This window comes from Macaca mulatta, chromosome 11, assembly GCF_049350105.2.
Source record: "Macaca mulatta isolate MMU2019108-1 chromosome 11, T2T-MMU8v2.0, whole genome shotgun sequence".
NCBI classification, from domain to species: domain Eukaryota; kingdom Metazoa; phylum Chordata; class Mammalia; order Primates; family Cercopithecidae; genus Macaca; species Macaca mulatta.
The window spans coordinates 5,142,152-5,160,021 of NC_133416.1; the positions used below are offsets into that span (position 1 = coordinate 5,142,152).

General features: G+C 43.8%; 1 long non-coding RNA gene across 1 annotated transcript; it reads right to left on the reverse strand.

The window, feature by feature from the left end:
- Positions 1 to 926: 926 nt before the first annotated feature.
- Positions 927 to 5,063, reverse strand: LOC107000732 (uncharacterized). The gene is made up of 2 exons (XR_003720488.2): positions 4,656 to 5,063; positions 927 to 1,352 (listed from the first exon to the last, which is right to left on the reverse strand). It is a non-coding gene; the product is annotated as an uncharacterized LOC107000732 (long non-coding RNA).
- Between the last annotated feature and the right edge of the window lie 12,807 nt (positions 5,064 to 17,870).

Genomic DNA, 17,870 nt, shown 5'->3' on the forward strand with positions numbered 1-17,870 from the left:
CCTACTTTTATGTTTGAAAAATTTCCATAATAAAAGGAAAAAACAATAACAATGAAATCCAAAAGAGGGATCAATGATTAAACATCAGTGACGGCAGGTGAGGGCCAGGTAGAGAGGCCTGACTGGGAGGGCCAGCTTCCCTGTATACCTCGGATGCAAGGAAGGTGCACAGCAAAGGGGGAAAGCTGTAAACTGGGCAGCCTGCTACACACACACACAAGACTATGGGACGAAAACAAGTCACGTAACCTCTCCAGGCCACAGTTTCTTCATCTTTAAAGTGAGAACGTGAGACTCAAATGTCCCTTTCAGTGTTAATGTAACATGATTTTTAGGAATCTCAAGCAATCAGATGTATCTTGCCAGATTTTCTGAATATAATAGATAAATCTCACTTTCAAGGAAATGAAACAATTTTTTTTTTTTTTTTTTTTTTTGAGACGGAGTCTGGCTCTGTCGCCCGGGCTGGAGTGCAGTGGCCGGATCTCAGCTCACTGCAAGCTCCGCCCCCCGGGTTTACGCCATTCTCCTGCCTCAGCCTCCCGAGTAGCTGGGACTACAGGCGCCCGCCGCCTCGCCCGGCTAGTTTTTTGTATTTTTTAGTAGAGACGGGGTTTCACCGTGTTCGCCAGGATGGTCTCGATCTTCTGACCTAGTGATCCGCCCGTCTCGGCCTCCCAAAGTGCTGGGATTACAGGCTTGAGCCACCGCGCCCGGCCATGAAACAATTTAAAATATACCAGGCAAAGAGCTGGGCACGGTGGCTCACACTTGTAATCCCAATGAATCGTGAGGCTGAGGCAGGCGGATTACTTGAGCCCAGGAGTTCAAGGCTGTCATAAGCTCTGATCATATCACTGCATTCTAGCCTGGGCAACAGAGCAAGACCCCGACTCTAAAAAATAAAAATAAATTAACAAAATATACAGAAATGTTCTTTATTTAAAGAAGCACAGCAACAGAGTGTCTGGCTAAGTGCAAATCCCTTGTGAAGGGCATATCTTCCTCCCCAGTGTATTTGTGGCCTCAGATTCACCTGGTACAGTAAAAGATCAACTGACCAAAACACTGAGTTTGCAGAAATTCTTCCAAACTTCATTTTTACAAGTGGAATGTTACCTTAAGGAGAAAAAAAGTCCTTTATGTTTCTCTCGAAATCAGGTAATTTCTCTCAAAAACAGGAGTCTGCTTTCCCTTAGGAGGAGGCTAGAGCGAGGCACGCAGTCTTCCTGGTGACCTTGCAGGGTTCCTGCTTGAGATGGCCGCAGGGCACCAGCTCTGTGTCCGGAACTAGAGAGGCAGACGGCACGGGTGGAGATCAGGAGGAGTCTGCCAGTTTTATGGAAGATTCTCTGGAAGTGGGGGACAAAAGAAAGAGGGCCCATTAATAAAAGCTTCTGATTGGCTGCCTCAATTACAGGGCTTTCTTGCATCCTTCAATCCCAAATGGGCTTCTCACATGTCTCCTTGTTACCTTAAGGACTTGGAACATGGCCGGGCATGGTGGATCACACCTGTAATCCCAGTACTTTGGGAGGCCGAGGCGGGCAGATCACTTGAGGTCAGGAGTTCCAGACCAGCCTGGCCAACGTGGTGAAATCCCGTCTCTAAAAAATACAAAAATTAGCCAGGTGTGGTGGTGCCTGCCTGTAATCCCAGCTACTCAGGAGGCTGAGGCAGGAGAACGGCTTGAACCCCGGAGGCGGAGGTTATAGTGAGCTGAGATCGTGCCACTGTACTCCAGCCTGGGCAACAGAGAGAGACTTTGTCTCAAAAAAAAAAAAAAAAGACTTGGAACAAAATTTTCTAACATATGGCCTACAAATCTCTCTCTCCTTTCTTCTAAAAAGCACCTGATTTTGTCTGCCAAGGACTCAACACTATTTTGTCCTGTTAAGAGCACCCTGTCTCGCTGATCATTAAAAAACCAACCTAGAAATGTCTTTGAACAGTCAGTGAAAGCCCACATTTTTTGAACAACTACTGTCTACAGACACTCACCAGGAGCTACGGGAGATAGAAGGGAGTAAGAAAGACTCTGACTTCTTTTTGTTGAGAGACAAACCAGTGACAAATCAGATTTTGATGGCCGGGGTTCCAATATTGTGTTTGAGTACCAGCTCATCCCGTAGCCACTGAGTGCTTAGGCCCCTGTTTCCGTCTCTGTAATATGGTGATAAAAATAACACCAACTCATGTGGTTCTTGGGAGAATTAAATGCGATAACCCCACAAAGCAGTTACAATGGTGGGTGACACATGCTAAATGTTCAATAAATGTTGTCTGATCATCTGAGAAATGTACTCGTGCAAGAAGCCGCTAACACCAGGAGATGCCATACCAGCGAGGTCACATGATACCTAATACCCAAGGCCAAATGAATAGTAGAGAGGGTAGATTTGCTGCAGGAGAATAGGGTGTGAGTGTTACTGGGGGCACCAGGACCAACTGGGCTAGCTTCCAGAGTGTCTGAGACTTCCATCACCCAAATGACTGGTCTGAGCCACAGCCCACCCAGGGATGAATGTGGACCAGCCTGGACCTCAGGGCACTTGGGCCTTCTGTCCCCCAAACAGAACTTGGAGTCTTATGGGTGTGGGGGATGGCTGGTCAGGGAGGGATTCACAGAGTGGAGTCACTGGTGCCAGGGGCTCAAAGATGGACAGGATTCCCAAAGGTTAGAGGCAGAGACAATAAAGAGGCCGGCCTAAGCGCAGCCCATCTCCTCTCTCTAGAGGCCCCCTTCATGGTCACCTCTTCCAGGGTTGAACATGCCGCACTGTCGGGAGTGGATTCTCTCTCTCCCTGAAATTCCCCAGCTGCTGCTCAAACAGAAACCTACTTTTGCTTGCCTGGCTCTTGGGGGAGCTGTTACCTGCATCCCCCCTCCTACAGAGCAGCCCTTCTCAGAGCTGCGGGCTGAGGTCCCATCAGCCCTTCCCCGGGGCTTTCTCCTCTCCCGAGGACCACGTCCTGCTGCTGTCCTGGAAGCCACCACTCGCCTTTGTGCACGGCCCAGCACAGGGAAGCCAACCCTCGAGAGGACTTTGAGGTCTCCCCTGGCAGGGACCCAGGCTTGTGGCTGCTGTGTAGTCGCTCTCTCCACCGCCCCCACCTTCCAGAGCTGTAGGGGACACAGCCGCCACTGGCACCCCTTCCCAGGTCAGCTCAGAGGCTTTATTCTCAGGACGCTGGCATTCCGCTCTGGGCCATCGCAAGGGATTTCAAGTGAAAAACAAAACAAAACAAAAACTGAGGAATGTCTTCCTCGGTAAAACAGATGCCCTGTCCAGCTCACTTACTAGCTGGGTGACCTGGGGAACATTACATGATCTTTCTGTGCTTCAGTTTCCTAATCTATTAAACAAGGGTAATAGTAATCTCTATCGTGCTTGTTTGGAGGAGTGAGTGAGTTGATATAACAGATGCGTTTAAAACAGTGCCTTTTACAACATTAGGGAACTATTGGCATGTTGTTCTTTTACAGTGGTTACGGGTGCAGGGTACTGAATTAGGCAGACGGTGGAGACATCAATGAACCTCTCTGAGCTTCAGTTTCTTCATTTTCTTAAAATGAAGATAATGACAGTACCTACCCATTAGACTGTGGGAGGACCAAATGAGGTGATGCATGCTAGTGGTTTTATGTGAATGATTTAGCACAGTCCTTGGCATGTAGTAAACCAGAAAAAGGCTTACACCTTGAACGAACGAACGGAAGGAAGGAAGGAAGGAAGGAAGGAAAAAAGAAAGAAAATAAAGAAAAAAGAAAGAAAGAGAAAGAAAGAAAGAAAGAAAGAAAGAAAGAAAGAAAGAAAGAAAGAAAGAAAGAAAGAAAGAAAGATCTTGAAAGAACAAAGGAAGGAAGGGAGGAAGAGAGAGACCAAGAGAGGGAGGAGAGGAGGAAGGGAGAAAGAAAGAAGGAGAGAAAGGGAGGGAGGGAGGAAGAAAGAGAGAAAGAAAGAAAGAGAGAGAGAGAGACAGAGAAAGAGAGAAAATAAAAGATAGAATGGAAGAAAGGAAGAAGGAAGGAAGGGAGGGAGGAAGGAAGGAAAGAAGGAAGGAAGGAGGAGGAAGGAAAGAAGAAAGGAAGGAAGGAAGGAAGGAAGGAAGGAAGGAAGAGAGGGAGGCAGTAAGAAAACCCTGGCTGAAAAAATAATGACCAGACTCATTAGAGATCTAAGACATGCAACCTAAGCCTCCAAAATGCAGCTACAACAGCTCCTCCAGTCTGCAGCCTCCTCCAGAGCGGTGTCCATGCTGGGCTGTCCTCGAGCCCTCTTACTGTTCCTGGTCTGGGTCTCGTACATCACAACCACTGAAGTAAACAAGCGTCAGATGAACAGCATGTTCAAACATGTCTACTCAGCCCCCAGGAAAACAGCGGAGGAAAAAGAATGCTTTTAGAATTTTTCTCGACTTATTCAACACACAGGGTTCCACCATCCAAGAGGTGGCTGTGTGGGGGTGGCACCAATGGCATGAAGCAGCCACTGGGCTGTTGAGGGTAGTCGTGAGTGCCCAGGCTTTGGCTTTGGAGAGATGGTAGTTCAAGTCTCGATTCTGCCCATTTCTGGCTGCAGGATTTGGGCAAGTTTCTTAATCTTTTTAAGCCTCAGTTTCCCTCGTCGTAAAATGGAAATTGCAAAACTTACCTCATGAAGGAGCTGTGAGAATTAAATGAATTATTTGTAAGATACAGACAGTGTCTGGTAGAGGTAAGTGCTTCATCCATTTGGGCTGTTGGTGTCAACTCTGGGTTTCCCAAAAACTTGAAGACAGCAGGGCATTCCGTGTATTCAGTTGTAGGGAAAATCTTGTACCTTCTTAATTTTTCTGGTGGTGGGGCAGGAGAAGAGGGGTGTGGTCATGACCTGAGCCCCTGGAATGCTTCTGCCCAGCATCACTGAGACGTGCCCACCCTGCTTTGGGGTCATTTTCCTCCTCTGGCTGCCACTGTCATTCCCTTCACCACCAACACCCCCTCCTTCTGCAGAGACGGTGAACATTCTGGCATTGTTCCTTCCAGCCAATGGCTTCTCTCTGGCCTGTGATTGGTACCCCCCAGATTCCAGCGCAATCCAGGCATCCCAGCTATGTCAGCGTGACTCACATTGTGTGTGCCTGACATCCACACGGCCCCGTAGAAGGCTGGCTCCAGCAAGAGGGTATGTGGAACGCTGCTGACTGTTTGATGGCTGTGAAGTTATCTTTTTTGGGGTCAGGCCATTAAAGTTGCATCTGACGTTTTATGGAACAAACCCAAGAGAAACTGCATGTTGAAATCCATGAGACACGAAGAAGGTTTTTACAGATGAAGACACGTCGGCAGCTAACGTTAGGTGGGTTTTTTTCCCCTCAAAACTTTGTAGTTTTTCTTCCATGTGGCTATTTCAAAGCAGAAGCAATCCCCAGCAGTGAAGCATAGAGGCTGCCATCGTAACAGGTTCCGTGAGACCTGGAGCTGCCGGGGCACCTGGAAAGAACATGGATCTGTCTCTCCGCTCTCATCAGCCCAACCAGAGTCGTCTGCTCCATTCCTACATTCTCTACCCAACTCACCTCACAAACCCTGAAGAAACATCCTTTTCTGTGCAAACCTAAATTCGTCCTGGGTGCTTTTTAGTGCATGCTCCCAGCCCTCTCCATTCTCATGCTACTTGCAAGTGACCAAGGAGCCGGTCACTCCACCCAATTCCTGGCCCTCTGGGCACACTGTGCACCTTCCAACTTTTGTTCCTGGGCGTTGTCACCTTTGTCCAGAGCACCCTTCCTTTCCACTTCTGCCCACTGTTCATCCAAGCAAATGGTCCAAGAGGAGTCCACTCAAATAACAGGCATACTGCCAGGCAACGATACGGTAAGAAAGATTAGCAGACCAAGCATCAGAGCCTTTTGACCCTTGAACCCAGGACTCAAGCACACCTCCTCCAGGCAGCCTTCTCAGCCATCCCCTCGACTGAACCCCTCAGTCTCCCTCCCCCTGCACTCCCTTAACTTTTAGTTGACCCTCGTCTCCCTAAGTGAAAGCTATGTGTGTGTCTGCTCCCCTCCACACTGTAAGGCTGTTGAAGAGGGAGACCTCAAGATGCTCATTCTCGTTCTTGGACCACTTAATTGATAGAATCAGGACTTCGAGATCTTTCTCCTTCCACTGGCACTTGAATGCATAAAGAAGCAAGTGCAACAATGCTCATGGCACATGACGTATAAAAGCAAACAACTGGGGAAGGAGGGCCCCCAAATGCCCATTAACTGTGGGAAGTCGTACAATTCTGGCATATCCTTGCTATTGAAAAGCGTTCTGGCCAGGCGCAGGCTCATGCCTGCAATCCCAGCACTTTGGGAGGCCGAGGCGGGCGGATCACGAGGTCAGGAGATCGAGACCATCCTGGCTAACAAGGTGAAACCCTGTTTCCACCAAAAATACAAACAAAAAAAATTAGCCGGGCATAGCGGCGGGCGCCTGTAGTCCCAGCTGCTTGGGAGGCTGAGGCAGGAGAATGGCGTTAACCTGGGAGGCGGAGGTTGCAGTGAGCCGAGATTGCGCCACTGCACTCCAGCCTGGGTGACAGAGCAAGACTCTGTCTCAAATGAAGAAGAAGAAGAAGGAGGAGAAGGAGGAGGAGAAGGAAGAGGAGGAGGAGGAGGAGGAAGAGGAGGAGGAGAAGGAGAAGAAGGAGAAGGAGAAAGAGAAGATAAAAAATAGGCCAGACACAATGGCTCATGCCTGTAATCCCAGCACTTTGGGAGGTCAAGGAAAGCAGATCACGAGGTCAGGAGATCAAGGCCATCCTGGCTAACATGGTGAAACCCTGTCTCTACTGAAAATACAAAAAATTAGCCAGGCTTGGTGGCTGGTGCCTGTAGTCCCAGCTGCTTGGGGGGCTGAGGCAGGAGAAAGGTGTGAACCCCGGAGGTGGAGGTTGCAGTGAGCTGAGATCGCACCATTGCATTCCAGCCTGGGCAACAGAGCGAGACTCCGTCTCAAAAATAATAATAATAATAATAATAAAATAAAAGATAGGTCAGGCGCGGTGGCTTATGCCTGTAATCGCAGCACTTTGGGAGGTCAAGGAGGGCAGATCACGAGGTCAGGAGATCAAGACCATCCTGGCTAACACGGTGAAACCCCGTCTCTACTAAAAACTACAAAAAAAAAAAACTAGCCGGGCAAGGTGGCGGGCGCCTGTAGTCCCAGCTACTCGGGAGGCTGAGGCAGGAGAATGGTGTGAACCCGGGAGGCGGAGCTTGCAGTGAGCTGAGATCCGGCCACTGCACTCCAGCCTGGGCGACAGAGCGAGACTCCGCCTCAAGGAAAAAAAAAGAATCATACCTACCATACACATTTTATTTAAAGTTAATGTACATTTATTTACCAATCCCTTGATAGCAGTCCAAAGCTTTTCCAGTCTGCGTCTGTTGATAGAGCTGTACACCGTTTTACTTGTGTAAGCCATACTCAGAAGGCATTGTCTAAGACTTCTAATTTCATTTTCTTAAAAGTGGAAATGAGAAAAAGTTACGGATACGGTAATGTGCGCGCAGATCCTAAATTACGCTATGTAGAGGCTGTGTGATCTACATAAGTTACGTAGCATTGTTGAGCATAAATTTCCAATCTGCAACACAGGGCACTAATAATATACCCACAGGTAACTGATAGGAAAAAGGATGATCCGGTGTGTACAATGCCTGGTGCTCAATAAGGCTGAGCTAATCTACTAAGTATTTTACTCTCCTCTCATTATAGGGGAGTAAGAAGACAAAGCAGCAGCGGGCCATCACCCTGTCTGGGACTCTGGCCACTTCCTCTTTCTGCCTTAAAGATGCTCAAAGTCTGGGCCGGGCACAGTGGCTCATGGCTGTAATCCCAGCACTTTGGGAGGCCGAAGTGGGCAGATCACCTGAGGTGAGAACTTTGAGACCAGCCTGGCCAACATGGTGAAATCCCAGTCTCTACTAAACATACGAAAATTAGCTGGCGTGCTGGTGCATGCCTGTAGTCCCAGGTACTTGGGAGGCTGAGGCAGGAGAATGGCTTGAACCCGGGAGGTGGAGGTTGCAGTGAGCCAAGACTGCACCATTGCAATCCAGACTGGGCAACAGAGTGAGAATCCATCTCAAAAAAAAAAAAGCTCAAAATCCATAGATACCAGTGGGAAATTAGTATCCAACATGAAGTGTGAATGGACGAGAACCTGCTATGTGCCAGATCTGTACTGGGTGGATGGCAGCATATACTGCTCAGTAAGTTCATCTTAGTTCATTTTTGTTCCAAAGGACATTACGATCTAATGACGAAGGTTTGATATACATGGGAAGATAATAATAATAATAATATGCAGCATCAATGAGGATATCAAGGACATTTTCAGTTACAGATGATTTTAAAAACTAACAAATTAGCTTAAATACCAATTTAATTTTTGAAACAGGGTTTTGTATGTTGCCTAGGCTGGAGTTAACATAATCATAGTGCACTATATACCTTCAAACTCCTGGCCTTAAGCAATCCTCCTGCCTCAACCTCCTGAGTAGCTGGGACTACAGGTGTGCGCCACTGCACCTGATTTAAAAGTATACATTTCTATTTATTTTTTTAGAGACAAGGTCTCACTATGTTGCCCAGGCTGGACTCAAACTCCTGATCTCAAGTGATCCTCCCACCTCAGCCTCTTGAGTAGCTGGGACCACAGGCAACCACAGGCATGCACCACCATGCTTGGCTCCCCAAATGTTTAATTGGCTCAAGCAACGAGAATTCCAAAGGTCAATGGGACTTCAGGAGATATCTGATCAAGCCTCTGGTTCTAGCTCCTTTGCTTTTCTCAGTTCTTTCTTACTACGTGTGCCAGCTTTGTCCTCAAGCTGACTTCTCTCTAGTTAAAACAAAAACAAACAAACAAACAAACAAACAAAAAAACTCTAGCAATTCCAATTCCAAGCCTCATACCTGAGACCACATCCTCTGCATTCTGCAAGCCACTCTAAACTAGTCAAGTTCATGTACCCAACTCTGACTCAGTCACTCTGCAAGATGGGATTATGTTGATCATCTTGGGCCAATCAGGGATTACCCCAAGATCTGGTGAAGGAGTCAATTTAATGTGTGCTTCTTTCATGTGTCAGGCACTGTGCTACTTGCCTTTACATGGATTATCACATTTATCCTCGTAACAACCCTATGAAGTAAGTGCTACTAGCAGTTCCAGATTATAGTTGAAGAAACTGAGGCCCAGAGAGGTTAAGTAACTTTTCTGTGGTCGCACAGCCAATAAGTGGTAGAGCCAGGATTCATACTTTGGCCCTCTGTCTCCAGACCCCACATTCATAACCACTAGACCACAAAGTCTGCCAAGGGAGAAGTTCCAAGGTGATGCCTGATGTGCTGTGCAAACATCACTCTCTGGGTAAATTGGGAGGGAGGAGCACTTGGCCTGGTGTGATGATGACAGGTTAGGGCTTGAGCTAGGTCTTAAGCAAGGGTGGGAAAGTAAGATCAAGTGAACCTTCAGAGATGGGAATCATGTAGCAGAAATAACAAACACAGTGGGATCAGACTGACTGTCAAGTTTGCTGCTAATAGCTGAGTGAACTTTGTCAAATTATTCACTTCTCTGAGCTCACAGGTGAAATAAGAAGCCATGAGAGTGAATCAAAGGCCCGTGGGAAAATCTAAAGTGAGAAGTGGGCTGAGAATATGATCCTGGAAACCCTGAACAGGACCCGTAAAAGTCAAGCCAAGTCCTACGGGAAAATGGAAAGTCCCTTGGAAGGGTACAAATACAAAGGATTCGCTACAGTAACAAATCTAGAGAAATTATTCTAATCTTCCTTACCATTTCCTGCCAGCCCAGGAAACAAGGAAGAGGAAGACAAAGATGAAGCCTCAGGCGTTGTAAGACTATACTTTACAATCACCCAGTTCCGGAGCTGGATAGGACAACAGACAACTCCGTTGCTTATTGCACAGATAAGAAAGGAGACGCATTTTGAACACTTAAATGAAGAGGCATATAGGTAAAGTGCCGGGCACAGTGCCTCATAAACAGCAGGTACTCAATAGACAGTGTAAAATATTATTGGTGAATAATAATAGTTACTATTTTCATAAGTGACTTATCCAAGACCTCAGAAGTTGATTCGTGACCAAAAAAGATAAGAATCCATGTCTTTTAATGTCTAGTGCAGTTTCTTCATCACTCTGAGCTTTTTTCTCTGATGAAGGATGCCAGATACCACTGTAAGAAGGGAGAAGAAATAGCAACCTAAAGTAGGAAAAACTATCAAAGACGGAAAATGTTGGAATAAGCATTGAACAAGTAGTTTGGAAACCAATCTTGGTCTGCCATTAACTGGCTCAATGACTTAACCAGCTCAGGCCCCAGTTTACTCATCTGTAACGGTAGAGATTTGAATAAGATCATCTCTGTTTCCTTCCAACTCTGAAATTCTATGAAAGTAGGTTCCTCTCTTAACATTTCAGTAGCCTTCTTTATAAAAGATGTAAATACATTCTAGGAAAAAAAATGTATAGGGGCAAGGTCACATAAAAAATTGAAAGTAAGAAAAGGCATGAGAGTTGGCTTCAAATATCTGAAAAACCTTCTAGTCATATGTGTGTTTAGATATATGTTGTGTGAGGCTCCAGACAACAGAAATAAGATCCAGGAGTAAAAGCAACACAGAGGCAAGTTTCTGTTCAATACAAAACAGATTTTTTTCCATGTATTTTGGAACTCTGCTATTAGGTGCATATATGTTCATAATTGTTAGGTGTTCAGATGGACTGACCCTTTTATCATTATAAAACATTCTTTTTGTCTCTAGTAACAATTTGTGTCTTAAAGTCTATTTTGTCTGGTATTTGCATGGCAACTCCAGCTCTCTTTTGGTTATTATTTTCATAGTATGTCTTTTTTCCATCTTTACACTTATTTGCTTTTTAATTTAAAGTGTTTCTCTTACAGACAACATATAGGTGGATCATATTTTCTTTATCTATTATCTCCCTTTTGATTAGAGTGTTTAGTCCATTTACATTTAATGTGAGTATCTATCAGGTAGAATTTATGTTTGCCATTCTGCTATGTTTTCTATATGAAATATGTCTTTTTTGTTGTTCTATTCCTCCGTTACTGTTTTCTTTTGTGTTAAATGTCTATTATCTAGTGACATGTAGATTCTTTTGTTTCATTTCCTGTATTTTCAAAATTATTTTCTTAGTGGGTGCTCTGGGGATTACAATGAACACTTAAATTTTAAACAATCGGGTTTGGATTAATGCCAACTTAATTTCAGCACTATATAAAAACTTGACTCCAAGACAGCTTAGCTCCCTCCCATCTCCTGCGTTATTATTGTCACAAAAATTCTACCTTTATGTAAGTCCATCAACACTTTTAAAATTATTGCTTTATGTAGTTGTCTTTTAATCAGATAAACAATTACAAAAAAAGAAAACTTACATCTATATTGTCTTATATATTTACCTGTGTTGTTGCATTTACCAGTGCTTTTTATGTATTTATATGGATGTGAGTTACTGTCTAGCATCCTTTTATTTAAGCCATAAGAACACCCTTTAGTATTTCTTCTAGGAAGGGTCTACTAGCAATGAAACCTCTGTTGTTTCAAAAAAAAATCTGGAAATGTCTTAATTGTGCCTTCATTTTTGAAGAATAATTTTGCAGATATAGAATTCTTGGTTGACTATGTTTTTCTTTCAATGCTTTGAACGCGATAGCCCACTGCCTTCTGGCTTCCATGGTTTCTGATGAGAAGTCAAGTGTTTAACTTATTGAAGATTCCTTGTATGTGATGAGTTGCTTTTTGTCTTGCTGTTTTCAAGTTTTTCTCTTTCTTTTGAAAGTTTGACTGTGATGTGTGTAGGTGTGACTCTCTTTGAGTTTAATCTAGAGTTTGATGAGCTTCTTGCATGTGTAATGTTTTAAATAAATTTGGGATTTCTCAGCCATCATTTCTTTAAATATTCTTTCTGTACTTTTTTTCCCTCTCCTTCTTCTGACACTCCAATTATGTGTATGTTGGTAGGCTTGATGGTGCCCCCAGGTCTCTAAGACTCTGTTTATTTTTCTTCATTATTTTTTTCTCTCTGTTTCTCAGACTGGATGATCTCAGTTAACACAGCTTCAAGTTAGGTGATTCTTCTGCTAGTTCAAATCTGCTATTGAGCCCCTGTCTAGTGATTATTTTTTTATTTTTTATTTTTTTGAGATAGAGTCTCGCTCTGTTGCCCAGGCTGGAGTGCAGTGGCGCAATCTCAGCTCACTGCAACTTCCACCTCCCGGGTTCACACCATTCTCCTGCCTCAGCCTCCTGAGTAGCCAGGGCTACAGGTGCACACTGCCATGCCTGGCTAATTTTTTGTATTTTTAGTAAAGATGGGATTTCACTGTGTTAGCCAGGATGGTCTCGATCTCCCGACCTTGTGATCCGCCCACCTCCCAGAGTGCTGGGATTACAGGTGTGAGCCACCGTGCCCAGTCGTGAATTTTTTATTTTAGTTATTTTACTATTTGATTTCAGAATTTCCATTTGGTTCTTTTAAAAGAATTTCTTCCTCTTTACTGACATTCTCTATTTCTTATACTTCAATTCTTTAGAGATGGTTTCATTGAGTGCTTTGAGCATATTTATACCTATAATAGCTAATTTAAAGTCTTTGTCTAGTAAGTGTAACATTTGGGCTGCCTCGGGTACAGTTTCAATTAATTGCTTTTTTCCCCTATGCATAGGCCATACTTTCCTGTTTCTTTGTGTGCCTCATAATTTTTTATTGAAAACTGAACATTTAAAATAATACAAGGTAGCAACTCTGGAAATCAGAACCCCCCCCAACATCCTGCTGAATTTATTGCTTTTGTTGTTTACTTAGTGATTTTCCTTGACTAATTCTATAAAGTCTGTATTTTTGGTCGTGTGCAACCACTAAATTCTGTCTTTGATTTGCTTCATGATCAGCTAATGATTAGACAGAGATTTCCTTAAATGCTTTAAACCAATACATTTCCCAGACTTTGCTGGGGGACTCTGTATCTGTTGGAGCATGCCTTCAACCATCTGGTGGGAAGCTTAAAGTTCTGTCTTCACTGTCACTTTCTACCTGCACAGAGTCTCCAGCTCAGCTGGTTTGGTGAAAGAGTAGCACCTTCTCAGGTCTTTCTTGGGCATGCACAGAGCCATAGATACACATGTGGTCTTCTAGATTCTCAAGAATACGTTAAAGCTTTTCAAAGTCCCTTATGGACAGGACATTCACCTGTTCTTCTTTTTCCTTTTTCTAGTCAGCCTCTTGGTAGCACCAACTGGTATCACCACCTCAGGTAGTTGAAAGGTAAGCTCAAAAGTGACTTTGAAAGGCAGAGAAATTTGAGAAGGTGAGAAAACAGATGCAAACCCACCTACGGACGCAACTTACAGGTCTGGTGAAAAGCAAGGTAACTAATCCAAAAACTCAAAGTAGGGAGCATCACTAAAACAAATGTAAGCAATAAGAAGTATCTAATGTCATTCATAGGACAGAATTCATTTGTGAAACAATACATGAATGAAATATTGTCAGAAAAAAACAAAAAGAATGAGAAAATTGTAACGATACTGTTTAAATGAGAAGAATCCATGCAAAGTCTTAACTTCCATAGTTTTAGTAGTGAGACACGCTAATTTAGTCCCAGCTCTGTCACTAACAGGCTATATGATCCTGGGTCAGTGTGAGCGCTGTCCCTCTCTGATCCAGAGTTTTTTAAGGAAGCAATGTTTCCTAAATCTTACTTATTTGCATACAACCTTCCTGATTTAAAAAAAAAGTGTATCTAAATATCACTTATTCAACTTAATTTTAAAAAAATCAATTCCCTTTATAAACTTAAGTACCATTGTAATATCTGTGAAATTATGAGTTTAAATGTTACTTTTTTCCTAATACTCATTAGAATAAACCTCAAATTACTAAAATACAAAACGCATGCTCCTCCGTATACCTCCTCTGATATGGTTTGGCTATGTCTCCACCCAAATCTTATCTTGAATTCTAATGCCCATAATCCCTACATGTCAAGGGAGGGACTCAGTGGGAGGTGACTGGCTCAAGGAGGCGGTTTACTAAATGCTGTTCTGATAGTGAGTTCTCATGAGATCTGATGGTTTTATCAGTGTCTGGCATTTCCCTTGCTTGCACTTCTCTCTCCTGCTCCCATGCGAAGAAGATGCTTGATTCCCTTTTGCCATCCACCATGACTGTAAGTTTCCTGAGGCCTCCTCGGCCATACGGAACTGTGAGTCAATTAAACCTCTTTTCTTTATAAATTACCTACTCTCGGATATGTCTTTATAGCAGTGCAAAAATGAACTAATATATCCTTCCTCGCTTTGGGAAACATTGGATTGGATGCCTAAGGTTCTTTGCACTTCTGCGATTCGGTGGATGAGTTTTCCCTGTGCCTTCTACTCAAGTTGGAAGGTTACCTTAGTACCTGTCAAGTGAGCATGAGGCAATCTGGAGTTCAGAATAGACTGGTTTGAGATTACAGCATGTTGGCCACAGTCATTGAGTGACTGATCCATGGTGAAGTGAAAAAGGAAAAATCCCCCAGAGCTGAGATCTGGTACAGAAATTCTCATACCTTCACACAGTATATGACATACATTAATAATTCCACAGACTCCTAGAGGTAAATTGGTCCTGAAAGAATGCAACACAATAGACTTTAATTACTGTTAAAGTTTAAAAAACCCACTTAGCTTTGTTTCAGTGCTTACTATGCCAGGGCACTGTATTAAACATACTATAAACATTTACTCCTCATAATCACTGTGCTTAGTAGGTATTATTATTTGCATTTTACAGACGAGGAAACCAAGGCTCAGAGCAAATAAATGACTATTCAGTCCCCTCATAACCTCCTAATGAGTTGCCATAGGCACTTTACCTGTTTCCTGAAGTCAAGCCCACTGTGTAGGGATGGCTTGCAGAGGAAGCTCATTATATAAACAGAAATCTGTCTTCCTTTTTGAGACAGAGCCTTGCTCTGTTGCCCAGGCTGGAGTGCAGTGGCGTGTTCTCAGCTCACTGCAACCTTTGTCTCCCAGTTCAAGTGATTATCCTGCCTCAGCCTCCCAAGCAGCTGGGACTACAGGCATGTGCCACCATACCCAGCTAATTTTTGTATTTTTAGTAGAGATGGAGTTTCACCATGTTGGCCAGGCTAGTGTCGAACTCCTGACCCCAAGTGATTTGTTCACCTCGGCCTCCCAAAGTGCTGGTATTGCAGGTGTGAGCCACCACGCTGGGCCCAGAAATCTGTCTTCAAATGTTTAATCAGTGACACTAGTTTTATTCTTTGGGGCCACAGAACACAGATGAGATAAAATGATCCCTCATTTAGTTCACCCAATTTACAGATGAGAAAATGGAGTGCAACTTGGGGTTTCATTAATGAAATCAGCTTCCAGAGGAAGAGATAACTGTTTTATCTTTCCTCTCTAGACCAGCATCCCCAGTGGTACCGTGCCTTGCTCCAGGAGCCTGGGGTGGAGAATGCAAGGATGGCAGTCATGCCCTATTGTATTCTTCTGTAACTGCCTTGAGGGTCCTGCCTTGAGGGTCCGCAGGTTTCTGAAGCTGCTTCAAATTGTTTTCTTTCTCATAAGCCACACATTAAGAAGGATACAACACTTTAAGATTGGTATCAGTGAACTAGTCAGGATCGAGAGGAGGGCAGCCTGCTGGTGGTCTAATGTCCAGCTGAACAGCTGAAGAGAAAGGGTAATTCAGTCTAAGGGACAGAAGATGAAGAGATGGTGCTTTCAAATATCTGAGCCGCTGTCAGTATAAATGAGGGAGATGGCTTGTTCTGCCTAGTTTCAGTGGCTGGAGACAGCACTTAAGGGTAAAAATTGCCAGGAGGTAGGAAGTTTGGGCCCCCAACTCCCTGTGTGACCTTTAGTAAATCATTTAACTGAATAGGTACTGCCATGATAGATGGGAGTATGACCTCAGAGACCCATGAATTTTCCTTACAATCCTAAGTTGCTGTGATCTTGTTCAAGTCTTGCCCCAAGTTACACAGCTTGTGGCAGAATGGGGACTAGAACACACCTCTCCTAACCCCAAATCCAGCACTCTCTCCATGCCATATACCATACATTTTAAAAATTATATAGAACATTGTTTAAAAACTATCCCAGATATAACTATTTGTCAATTACTATGAGTTTCTCTTTTGTAGTAGCCACACCTTAAAAAGGAAACACGTGTCTACAAACATATCATTTTGTAAAGCAAATAATTTGCATCTAAGTGGACTTCACTGGAGTGCATGTAACCTCAGCGAATGATGTTCCTCCCATGTTCAATGCAGTGAAAAACGAGGGAGAAAAGTGGGATACGGCAGAAATCTTTCCTTGCTTGTTTCTGGTTATCAAGACTTGCCAGGAAACAAAAAGGGATGTCTTGTCCAAAGACTGCAACTCCGCAAAATTTGCTTAATTCCCTTTTCACTAAAGGAGCAACCTGACGCTCCATGAGTTCTGGGGAGCTCAGAACAAGCTTTGTTTAAAGAAGCTCACCAGGGCCATGGACTGTCACCTAAAGAAGGATCTGCAAGCTGGGGAACATAGACATTCCAAACCACGTCTATATGTGCTCTGATGGGGGCTTTGTTTGAGTTGTAGGAATAAGCTTTAGTTTAGTTTAAGCTTTAGGTTAAACTAACCTGCTAGGATTTCCTTAAGCACCCTGGAACAGTGTTATATTCCATATATTCCTATGTTCTATATATTTTTGAAGACTGCCTTAACTTAGGACAAGGAAAACGGCATTTTTCCTCAGCGGACAACATGTACCAAGCGCCCATCTATACGAGGAACTAAATGTTAAAAGTTCCAACTCTTGATAGATTAATTCTCCCAGATACCTAGGAAGTGAGAACATACCTAAACCCACAATTTAAGAATCCTTGTTTAAAACATAAAATATATAATAAATTGATTCCTATTTCGATGATGATAATAAAGTCACTGGAATTTTAGAGATTTTGAGCTGAAGGGGAACTTAACGATCATTTACTACAGCCAGTTAATTTTGTAGCTGAAGAAACTCAATCTTGGAAACACATAATCTATCCCCAAGGTCACCATGCTGGTTAGTGGCAGAGTAGGAGCAAGAAAGAGAGTACAGTCGGCCCTCTCTATCCACGGGTCCCGTATCCACAGATACACCCAGCCACGGATCAAAAATATACAGAGAAAAACACACAGTAAAAAATAACAAATACAACGAGAAGCAATACAAATAAAAACACAGCATAACCGCTTCCAAAGCATTTGCATTATATTAGGTACTCTAAGTAATCTAGAGATAATTTAAAGTGTATGGGAGGAGTATGTAGGCTAGTTGCAAATATTACACCATTTTATATCGGGGATTTTTGCATCCTGGATTTTGGTGGTGGGGTGGGAGTCTTTGAACCGATATCCCCGCGGACACTGAGGGATGGCTGTATGCTGACTCCTAGGCTAGAGCTGTTTCACCAACATGATGCTAATGAGAACGACAGTATTTTCTGCATCAATTCTAGGAGACAGTCAAGCTAATAATCGGAGGTCTATATTCTCCTCTCAATGCCTGGGTGTCCCACGACAAGAAAATGAGCTATTGTGACCTCAAATTCCCTAGCCAAAGGAGTGAAACACTCATCAATGCCCTGCCAGATACAGGGAGGGTTCGTTCAGACGAGAAACAGATGCTGTGGGAAATACAGCTACTCAAAGAAAGGAATGCTCTCAGAATGATGGACCAAGGAAACGGCTCTATCTTTGGCTACTTTAAAGGGACTGAGTCCCAA